Here is a 12,085-nt window from a genome sequence, read left to right as displayed (position 1 = left end):
GTCTTGAGAAGTTATCATTAAAGTTGGAAAAGTTGAAGCCAAAAATTAAAAAAATGACATAAGTAGAAGATTGCATCATTATGCTAGGAACTACTTTCAATATGAAGAAGTGAGTGATGTTACTTAGAGGCGTGTACCACTCACCGAGACCAGACCAGGCACCCACAGCACAAGGTGTTCACCTGAACTCCAAATTACACTAGATCAATTCTCTGATTAGGTAGGACTGCTTTGGAGACACAAGGGAGACCTAGACAATATTAGAAGGTGGTCATAATGTTATGCCTGATCAGTCTACATACTACATATATAGGTGCCAAGAGAACTGATGTGGTTTGAAAGATAAAGGGATGTCGAATACTCAGACTTTAGGTAAATATAAAGCATGTTTAGCTTCTTACTGTCCTGAGAAGTTGTCATATTTTACAGTTTCCAAATTTGAAAAAGTTGAAGCTTTTTCAAGCCAAAAAAAACATGACCTAAGTAAAAATTGCTTCATTACGCTAGGTCCAGCAAAATAAATAAGTAAACACTCATTGGGGCACTTTATTATTGACATTTCTTGGAATAGCGTACCAACAAACCAAGCATTCGGTAGCGTAACATTAAAGGTCTGCACAGGTTGCAACAGTGCCGAGATGCCTCATTTGGTGCGGCTCAGTCAGGCAGAACAGTTTCTTTTCACAAACAGAAACAATGTCAGTTACTGCTTTCCAAGTTTTACCAGTTTTTTAGTGTCTAAAACAGTGTTGAAGATTTTTGGCAAACCACAAAATATGAACCATGATTTCCTCTTATTTTTGCAATTTGGCTCCACTGGTCAGCAGGCGTTACTGATGGTTACTAGATAAAACCTGAAATCTTGCAGATACTTTTAGTTTTTTGTTTTTTTTTTGTTTTGTTTTTTTAGTTCCAGTCTGGGAAAGAAATTGTGGAAAATGAGAATAATCATAAAATGGTCCGGAAAAAAAGAAAGGTGTCAGAAATGCATTCTTTTCTTTGCCTTTTACTCAACGTGAACTGTCAGATCTCTGTACCAGCTGGCAGTAGAAATTAGAGCCCAGATGAAGTCAGAATGGTAAAAGCGGGAGTGAAGTGTTCTACGTGACCCACATTTTTTTTATTTCATTTCTGTCACACAAGGCTTGTTTTATTACAATCACTTCATAATTCAGAAGTCTGCTTAATAATATATAACACAGTGCAAATATTTTAGGGCCCTTGGGTGTTCAGATACTAATCCATCCCTCAGCATCATCAGGGAAGTATCTGATCTGACCCAGATTCATTCTTCCTCTTGATCAAAAAAAGCTTTAAACTACTAGACATAGCTTCATGAGGACGTACACTGCCTGGCCAAAAAAATGTGCCCACTCTGATATTTCAGTGGACTGCCTTTAGCTTTGATTACAGCATGTGTTCAGTGTGGCATTGTTTTAATAAGCTTCTGCAATGTCACAAAATTTCTTTCCTTCCAGTGTAGCATTAATTTTTCACCAAGATCTTGTACTGATAAGTCTGAACACTCTACATCCCAAAGGTTCTCAAAGGGGTCAAGGTCTGGACTCTGTTGGTTAATCCATGTGTGAAAATGACGTCTCATGCTCTGTGAACCACTCTTTCACTATTTGAGCCATATTGTCATCTTGGAATATGGCCGTGCCATCAGTGAAGGAAAAAATCCATTCATGTAATAACCTCGTCATTCAGTATATTCAGACAGTCAGCTGACCTCATTCTTTGGGCATAATGTTGAATGTAAACCTGAGCAACTGCAGCGATCCTAGATCATAGAGCCCAATCTTTATGCTCCCTAGAAAACTGAAGCCTTTTTTCCTGGTTAGCCTCACTGATTAGTGGTTTTCTTAAGGCTACACAGCTGTTCAGTCCCAATCCCTTGAGTTACCTGTGCGTTGTTCATGTGGAAATGCTCTTATTCTCAATATAAAACATAGCCCCGAGTTCTGTTGTTGTTTTTCTCCAATTTGATGTCACCAAATGTTTAAGTGGTCGCCAATCACGATCAGGATTTTCTGATCAGGATTCTTATCTGACCACATTTCTTCAGGGAAGACGATGGGTCTTCACTATCCTTCCAGTTTTTAATAATGCGTTTTAACCCAGTTTTAGTAGTTTCTGCTTCAATCTCCTTAGGTGTTTTCTCTGCTTTATGCATGCCAATGATTTGACCCTTCTCTGACATACTAATGTCTTTTGCATCAGTTGGGGTTAAATAACGCAGTGAGAGGTTCCTCTACTCAACCCATAGGACCCAAAGACCTGATTAGTTTCAGTTACTTTTGGATTACTTCAACTAAAGACAAAAGCGTACAGAACATGTCATCAGCTCAGTGTATTTATTAGAGAAACACATAAAATCTCCCTTTTCACTCCAGGAAATGTTGTTTAAGTTGAACACAGACTGGAAGAACCTGTATCATTTTTTAACAAATCAGGTGTCCATTGAATTTTTTTTTTTTTTTTTTTTTAAAGAAAATTAAAACCAGAAGAGTAAGTGACTTTGATTTTTCCTCTGGAAAACAAACAAACAAACAAACAGCAAAGTTAACAACACATGATCATAAATCTTACTAAGCCATAGGTTGTGGCAACAGTATCTGTAATGCTAAGAATGAAATTGATACTTTTAGTAATAATTATTATTGTTATGATTATATGTAAAAAATCATCACCTGAAAGAAGTGTGTAAGGTATTAATATGCTTCAGAGTTACCTACATGCCACTGAATTACCTGTGACATGAAAAGCATAGCTGCTGATTTTAATTACAGATGTGCCAAACATGATCATCTGCTGAAACTCATTTCCTTTCGCATTTCGCCTTAATAGCCTTGTGCCAATGGCCCTTTCTGGCAGAAACTCTGCTACTATCACTGAAGACATGATTTGTTTTCCCTGTAAATCTCCCCAAGAAGAGCTGGTTATAATTAACAGTAGAGAATGTAAAACATACGAGGCATACAAAACACATACGTTTGTTTTCATACCTGGAAATGTTTCTTTAACTTTGAAGTCAGGTCTCTTAATGAAGACAGCATTGTCTTTGCCGGAAAGCATAACTTGACATAGTCTGCGTCGTGATGTGGTAGCCGGTATTTAATGAAGATCAAAACTCCAATGTAGTTTTATCAGCCGTGACCTCATTTTCTCCAGCGGTTCCAGGCTCTTGATCCACGGGCAGAGTGGGCACATCATGGCATGATCATAGACCCACGACCACGGATGGCGTGGGTGCTCGTCGCAGTTTGTGTCGTAAGGTGTCACATTGCGTGTGACACTATCGCGTCTGCTGCTTGTCGCATATTTGATGTGAAAAATGTAATCCTGCCCAGTAACCCCCGCTTGTATAAAATATACCAGTAATCTGATTACATTTTTCCCTGTACTGTATCCTGATTACGTAACACCGTTACATGTAATCGGTTGCTCCCCAAGCCTGGTGCTAAGAGAACTGATGTGGTTTGAAAGATAAAGGATTATCCAAATATTGTTTAGGTCTATTTTTTGTTTATCAGCTTCCAACCGAGCAGCTTCCAGACAACTTTGCATTAAGTGCAAATAATAAGAAAAGACTTTATTGAGCCCCGAGAGAAAACATACAATACATAAAAACTACATAATGTGATTAAATTAGTTAAGGTTAAAAAAAATATTTACAGACCTCATCGAGCTTAAGCAACTAACTGCAGTTTGGTGAGAAACCAACCAAAGTTAAATAAAGTACAGTAAAGTGGAAGAAAAGGGTTGGAGTGATGAAGGCTGAATATTAAATACATGAACTTTGGTGAATGTCACGAGTAATGACAAACTCCAAACAGGGTACCATGCGCTTAAAAACAATAATGCGTTGAAATGACAGGGGTAAGAAAAATACTTGAGATATTTGTTTTGCAGTTGAGAAAATGGCAGAGAATGAAATGAAAAAATGATAAATAAGTGCATTTCCCGAGCTATAGACAGATGTATCGTTCAGGGGACGTCTGTGTCTACTGGTAGAGGAAACTCAATACAGTGCTAAAAGGGAGAACCTCCCCTTTGAAAGCTTCCTTATTACTCGTGGTGCCTAGAACATTTGATTTTCTTTTACCGAGTCGGCCTTATTGTTTCTTTTATTAGACGAGCGGTGCGCTCCAAAGAGACCGCGTTTAAGAGACTTTGCCTAAGAAACGACAGAAACAACTAAGTGATTGTTGCTCTAGCTGCCGATTCATTTATGCAGCTTGACTAATTACTTCAGCTGTACTCGGTAAATTTATAACATTCTGTTTCTGATGCATGATCTTGTTAAAAATTAATATGCATGTGCACAGCATTGGATGTCTGTCAAAGACTCCTCTGAAACGTATTCCACACACGACACTCGCCATTTGCCAAACACTCCCTCTTTACTTTGTTACTCTGCCGCTGTGATTTTTCTTCGGCCGTATTGTGTCCTGTCCAAGTAAACAGTGCCTTTGAAGTATTCTCCCAATGTTAATAGCCATGGCACCTTTAATGATGAGGCAACAGACAAGGCCTGGGAGAAATATTAGCTCAGCAAGGTCACAGAAGGCAAGGTCCCATCTGTCTCTTCGCAGCCTCGGTGGATCCCAGGCCCTTACATTACCGTGGCCCCGGGGCAGAGAAAATGGATCATCAATCTGATTTAGAGAGACTCCGGCCAGTGCTGTCGTTTTCAAGCTGAATAACACTAGTTTCTTCTCCCGTCACCTTTTCGCAGGTAAATTCATAATGGCTAGTGATGTTAAACTGTCTCGTATACGGCGTCGCTGAGCCGCAGACCTTCGGAGAGCCTCGCATCGCATTACATCACGTCAACATGCCTCTTCGCAGAGCGCCGCGGAGTGTCGAGGTTTAGTGCAAACGCCACGGTCGGGGCAGCAACCCGGAAAAAAACAGAGCAGAAAAACGGCTAGGAATGGCCATTCATTTTATTTCTTTTGAGACTGCCGAATGCGCCGCCGCTGCTGTGTATTCGTGGGTAATTCCCTGCTCCGGCCTGCGAAGTCTTTCGGTAAACTCGGTGGCCAATCACTTTGCTTCAACTTCAGAAGGGAGACCCAGTGTGAAACCGGATCAGCCATGCCTTTAGCGCGGGCCTCTTTGTCGGCGCTGTGTTTTGCACTCCGATGCGCACACCCGCATGCGCACGCACCTTGATAACTCTCCCGCCATGTAATTGGGTGTTGTGGCTGACACAGTGGAAATGAGGTGTAAACGACAGGCCTCTATGGCCACACGGCGCTGTTGATAATGAGTCTGTAATCCATTTGATAGCCTATAAACAGGGTGAGATTCTTGTGAGCGTCAGCCAGGAAAGACAGCCGAAAGGCAGCACTCTGGGGTAGACATTACCATAAAGAAACAAGCATGAAGAGGAGCGTCAGCCTGGTGCAGGCGGGTCGCCGATGCTCGAACCTCGCCCCGCTTGTGGATTATTCTGCGCGCGAGATATCTGGAAATGAAAAGGCTGGAGAAATCCCACTCTTGCCGCTTTCTGTCATCTCCTTTTTCATGCTGTTTCCCAGCCCCGGTCCAATACCGGCTGTCGTCTTATCAACCTTGCCCACCTATGAAGCCTCCACTTAAGCAGCTCCTGCACCAGGAAAATGTCACGTTTGTCTGCCAGTGTAAATTTGCTTATCTCGCGCAGAATGGAAACCCGGAGAGAGGGGAGATTGTCTCCACAATACAGGCCCTTGAGGAATATTTTGAAACCCAGTTCTTTTTTTTTTTGCTCAGCATCCCTCTAATGTGACACAAATCCCATAGACAGAGGAAGGGCTCCGGCATCCTTAGGACTGATTCAGGTACATCAGTTGTACGTTTTCTGCTCTGTGTGGTCCGCGTCACGTTCAAGCGCTGCCGACACACTGCAGGGGACCCCCGGCTGTTTCCCCCCGGCTGGGTTTTTAAGAACCTTGGCCCCAGCCCAAGAAGTAAGCGGGTGGCCTAGCCAAGCCTGCTGTGGTCCCACAGACTTTGAACCTCATTCCCGCAAATCCAGACATTGTTATTCACCTGGAACTTGCTGTTTGGTTCACTTCCAAACAGCATTATAGCTGCTTCACAACCCCCCCTCCCCCCTCCCCCCCCAAAACAACCAAGCTCATCCTAGCTTAGGTCTTCAGTCTCTGCACTGCATTGCACTTTTTTAGTCCAAACATCCCTGTACTATTCCCCTGTAGTGTGTGTTGTTCTCTCTGGCAAGGTGAATATCGTCAAGGGATCATTTAAAAAGAGAAGGGCTGCTCGGAAATGACAAGAAAGGGCCTCAGGTGGAGAATCTACCTTTGACGAGGATTAGTTTTATCCTACGTATGCAAATGACATTGATTAAGCCATAGACAGTACATCCCTGCTTTAGTGTGGCATTCCTCTCCTGCAGGTAATCTCTTGAGAAAGTACCGCAGTCCAGCCTTGGGAGACAATGCTAATAGCGAAAGATGAACTGCTGTCATCACCATCATCATTTGCGTCTCAGAGACAGAGGGGTAGTGGCAAATTACACAGACACGTCATTGAACAACTGGTGTTTGTTTTTCCTGATCTGCATGCTGATTAGCATGATAAGTAACCTAACTCCTCTATTCCCTAAAATGCACTGGGTATTTCTTTTTTTTTTTTTTGTATAGACCCTGACTACACAGCCTTATCGTCTTCCCATGCTGGGACTTTTAACGTCTTAATCCCTCGGCATATTGCAGGAGATTATCTTTCTAAAATTAACTAACCCCTTGAGACTGCAGAGATAGCAGCTGCTTTTTTGCCACTTGGCGAGCTTTCAACAAACAAAGTGGCTTATTGCATGCAGGAGAATGTGCTCACATTAACCTTTTAGAGGCTGTAAGATTTCAGGACTATTATGTGTTTTCCACTGCTGCATTCAGATAGAGAAAATGTTTGAATTCTGGCTGGGGGATTTTAGAGACTTTTTTTTTTTATTATTATCGTTGTTGTCACAAATTCTTTTTGGCAGCGTGTGTGCTCTGCATGTTGCGGTGTACTGGGAAATAAAAATGCGGGGAATCTACTTCAATCCCAGTGTCTGACACTTATGTGAAGTAGTGACTCTAAATTACCCAGAGGTAAATTTAAACTTACATATCCTGTGGCGGTGGGGTGAAAAAAAAAACACACTGCTTCTGATTGGAAACAAAATGTAGATTAATCATGTTTATGGCTCGGAGTAAACACGATTTAATTAAGTCAAACTCACTGTAATTCCATTTCTTTCTCTTTTTTTTGTGCCAAAGTGTGACAGCTAATCCTCTGTACAGCCGTGTTTCCAAGAAAAATAAATATCATGCGAACTGATTTTAGTTCAAATAGAGCCACGCTCCCGCAGGCTTGAAGACTTGTTTAAGTTATTGATGCTGTGTACTGTCATGGTTTTTCACTTTATTATTCATCTGGTGTCTGAAGCTAAATGCCCTTTAGTGTAAACCAGAGTTGTAAATGTTAATAGATGGGTCATAAATGGATTTTGGACTATGCAGTTCCTTTCCAGGAGGTAAGTGGTCATATGGTCCATTAAAGGAGCACTCCCAATTAATTTAAAAGGGTATTTTACCCCCCAGTAACCTAGAGATGGTACTTATTTCTGTTATGACGACTTATTATTGACCTATAAGGCATTAACAGGTAATTTACAAAAAAAACTAAAATATGACATAGCCCCTATAAAATGTTGAGCCAATTCAAAATCCTTTAATCATCTACATTGTGCATCATCCAGCACTTTCTTTTAAGCAAGAACTCACGTATCTGCCAAACAAATATAACAGAAAATGCTGACAGTTTAATACTTATTGTACTGATCTTTGCTCAGCAGTGGTTTGTGATAATCGGGATGCTGATTTTCATTCTGGTGCATTAATGTGGAACTAAATGCGCGAAATTCATTCATTTTCTCCCAACTTCTCATTCTTATTCAGTAGCCCCGGGAGCCTTTCATTGCGTTCGCTGGAATAAAGGCAGAAAAACAACCCCGGACAGACTTATCACAGAGCGATCTCTGACTCACATAATAAGTCACACTTACACCTATGGGTAATTTAGAGTCATTAATCCCCCTGATTTGCATGTGTTTAGTCTGTGGGAGGAAAGCTTCACGAACATGCACGGAACAATTGTGTTATCAACAACAGCAAGTGACAGTCTTGTACTAGGTCAAGGAGAGAGTTTTGTAAAAGCACTTTTTTTTAAAGATTATAAACTAATTAAATGGGCGTCTATGCCTATCTAACCAAAATGATCCTCTCAGTCTATCACTAGCCTGCAAAATGTACCTTTACTTTGCTCCTATAATTACCAGGAGAACAGCTTAGAACCTTTAGTACATTTATTGTGCTGTCAACAAAGTGTTTCTTTGGTACTTGTATCGTACAAGGGTATTTATGCCGTAACCTAGAGGAAAATATACATTCAAGATGGATAGACAGACGCTTTATTAATCCCAAACTGGGAAATTTCACTTCAACTTTAATACCTGCTGTTTTTAATAAATTTAATGACAAGTTACAGTGGGGAACTTTTGTCTGCCCATTCTCTAGTCCGCCCCCTTCATGGCCTGTTTTCCATTTCACGCTTCGTGACTGCCAGTGACAGCGAATTCATAGAACCAGAGTTACATTCGTGACTTTTACTCCTCTGCCATAGACGCTGTCATACTCCTAGCTTACTTTTTTACCCGTTGCTACGGCTGCTCCCCTCTTCAGCTCTGGCGAACAGTAATTGCCATCGTTACCAGCCCACCAGTGCAGGAATGTTGTCACAGCCAACACATGTAAGACTCTGCTATAGCGCAAAATACAAAGAGGCACCTGGTGCTAATCAGCGCCGCGTTAACTCGATTGGCAAGGGCTTCCATGTTGCAGACATTCCTGCACTATGGCTTTACACACACACAGAAAAAAATGTATACATCGATCAGGCATAACATTATGACCACCTTACTGATATTGTGTTGGTCCTTCTTTTGCCGGCAAAACAGTTTATCGAGGAGTGGACACGGGTCTTCTGAGGGTGTCCTGTGGTGTCTGGCGACAGATGTTTTTTGAGTTGTTTCTAAAACCGTGTCACGCTTCATCCTGCTGCGGATGGCTGCTGCGGGGTGGGTGTGCCTGGTCTGGTTTTCCTGCAGAACACTGTATTTTCACAAGGTTGTGACTGATATTTACTTCTCCTGTCTGGTTTTAATGGTGATAATGCCGGGCGGCGTACATTCAGACACCCGTAGTGATACTTATGTGACATAATATAATAGTAATATAACAGTGGAACACCCAGAAGGGACACTTTTGTGTATTGTGTAGGTCCAGCTAGTTACGGCCCAGGAGGCAGACACCTGCTGTACTTTCAAGATAAGGCTTAAAACATACATTTTTGATAAAGCTCATAGTCGAGGCTTGCTCAAGTAACGCCGAACCATCCCTTTGTCATGCAGCTACAGGCCTTAGGCTACTGGGGGACCTCCCATGATTCACTGTCACCTCTCCTCTTTCCTTTTCTCTTTCATTTTCCTTGCAGTGATATGCCGCCATTGCATGTCATTAACTTTATGTCGCTTCTGTTCGACAGGTTGTGCTTTTTTCCTATTTGTCCTCCGTCACCTTTCGCTCATTAGGGAAATATTTCCCGAGGAAATAAATCAAATTAGAAACAGGGTCGTTTTCTTACAGACTGCGGCACAATCACTTCTTTGTGCAACCTGTGGCGTCACCGCCTGCTGGTCGTTGGACGGATTGCAGGCTCAAGGCTCTTTTCAAATGGTAGGGTAGGTGCACATATCATATATGGTTCTGTCACACATTTCTTTCTTTTAGAAATTACATTTTCCTCCCAACTCTCACCAAGTGCTTACTGTGATAATAATAAGAATTATTTATGGTACGTAAAATGCGCAAGATGTGTTCACTTTCAAATTTAGTGAACTCATTTGAAATTACTTGTAAGTTTAATTACAAGGCAAACTACTCTGAATACAAGGTAGAGTGGTGTTGATATTCCTAATATGCCGTACAGTTTTGGGCCTGTTTTGCTGCTGATTACAGCAGCGGTTTGCTGTGAATGCTAGTCGCCTGTTTTCCAGACTAGGTGCTTGCCAACCAGTGTTTGCTGTAGGTGATACACCGACTACGGATAAGTACCTCACACAACCCCACTTGAGAGAAACCGAACTGTCCCTTTAGCTGGTGCACAGGCAGGTCTGCGGAGACTAGTGGTGGTCTGAAGTGGCCACTTTGAAGAAAAGGACAGGGGTGAGCGAGTAACTGAAGCCTACATAAAACAACATAATGGGCCATCCGTTGTAAGAGTAATGACGGCTTGTATGGCTTTTTACCTGTATCAACGTTTGTGCGTGCTTTGATAAAATTATACTCATTATTCACTATTTGGTGCTGAACTGTGTTCCGCTTCAACTCACTCTCCGGTAATACAAGCTATTTTATAGAGTGCATCTATTATCTGTAATCTGATAAAGATTTCACAGCAGTGTATGGTTGCTCCGCTTCAGCCTCCTCTGTGTGCAGTAAAGCTAAGACTCAGACAAGTGAGTCATGTTGGAAGTGACAGCAGATATTTATCACTGCCACTGTTTATGGCGCAGCTCGCATGAACACTTTTTTCCTTCTTCTCCGTCAATCTGGAGTCCTTAGCGGGAGAGTTAAGCACTAATAAGACGGCTTCGGTGTTCATCTCGCATGCTCCCCTCCCATCCTCTGCCAGATGAAGGAAGAGATCTGAGGACGTCCTGCAGAGCCTCCCCAGTGATCGCTGGGTGGAAATAAAGCCGATTGCTTAAATAAGTAAGAGCAACCGCAACTGACTGGCTGACTGGCTGCAGTGCAGTTTGCCCCAAGCACTGTTTTTAAGTGTGACAATCAAAAGCAGTTACAGGTTTTGCATCATGTACAAAGAGAAGAGGGAATAGGGCTGCTGCTCCACGCTGGCAAGCTAGCGCGTTTTTTTTTCTTTTTTTTTTTTTAAATTAGGGCTAGCTCCCATGTCGGCATGCCTTTTTAACCGCTGAAAACATGATGAATAATTAAATATTAAATAGTGGAAGCAAGAAAAATGTCGTCAGTGCCTCAGCTTGATTTACACGTATTCCTGAAGTGAGAAAAAGTAAAAATCCCCCAGCATTCGCTCCGTACTGGTTGTTCTTTTCAAAGCGCAGACGCCCTTCGCTAGCTCACCTGCGTTTCCTCGCACTGCAATTAGACGCTGATGTTTACCTGAACTCTTCTCACATCCGCAACTCCTGCCAAGAGTGTCCTTTCCTGCGTGTGAGGATCTTGGGAAGGTTAATAAAACGCCGGGAAACATTCGCTGCAAAATGAACCGCGCTGAAAATTACTGACCCTGAAGGGAATGAATTTCTATTTGCTTTTGGTCTCAGCCTGTGATCATGATATACCCACATCCCTGCAGCTACGTCGTGATTGCCGAGGTCTTCTAATGGTTTGCCGTTTGCTTTCAGCGGACTTTCAAATCACTCGTATCACCTTGTAAACTCCAACACACGCGTTTTCTGAAAGCATCCTGTGAATTCTCTGGGGAGGGGATGAGGTGGGGGGTTGTTGCTTTTGCTGAACACCGTCACTCGTGCACTGCCGCGTCTCGGAGGCTTTCATCAATCGTGTCCACGAGGCTCCGTCTGCTAGCATATTTCCACTCCCAAACGAATGGAATTCTCTATTATTTAGCTGCTAATACGGCTCCTGATGGCCCCCGAAGTCTGACAGGATGGCTTTTGTGCTTGATGCTTTTCCTGCACTCTAGATCGGCTGCAGCGTAAAAGGGGGCCAACTCTGGCCGCACCGGTCATTTTATCTGTTCTCCTCATTTCCTGCTAGTTGCATTAGCTTGCCCACTGGGGTTTCTTTTGGCACATTAAAACAGATTTGGGTTAATAATTGATGCTGCGATTTATGGACTCTAGTGCCCGAGGTTCAAATGTAAGCCTCCACTTAAAAGGAAAGCATGTCTCTCATTCCTGCCTTTGCCTCAGAGTGCCGTGATTTATAACTTCAGTCGGACGCCGTGTAATTTATTGTAT

This window comes from Mugil cephalus, chromosome 1 (assembly GCF_022458985.1).
Source record: "Mugil cephalus isolate CIBA_MC_2020 chromosome 1, CIBA_Mcephalus_1.1, whole genome shotgun sequence".
Lineage (NCBI taxonomy): Eukaryota > Metazoa > Chordata > Actinopteri > Mugiliformes > Mugilidae > Mugil > Mugil cephalus.
This window is presented reverse-complemented; position numbering follows the sequence as displayed.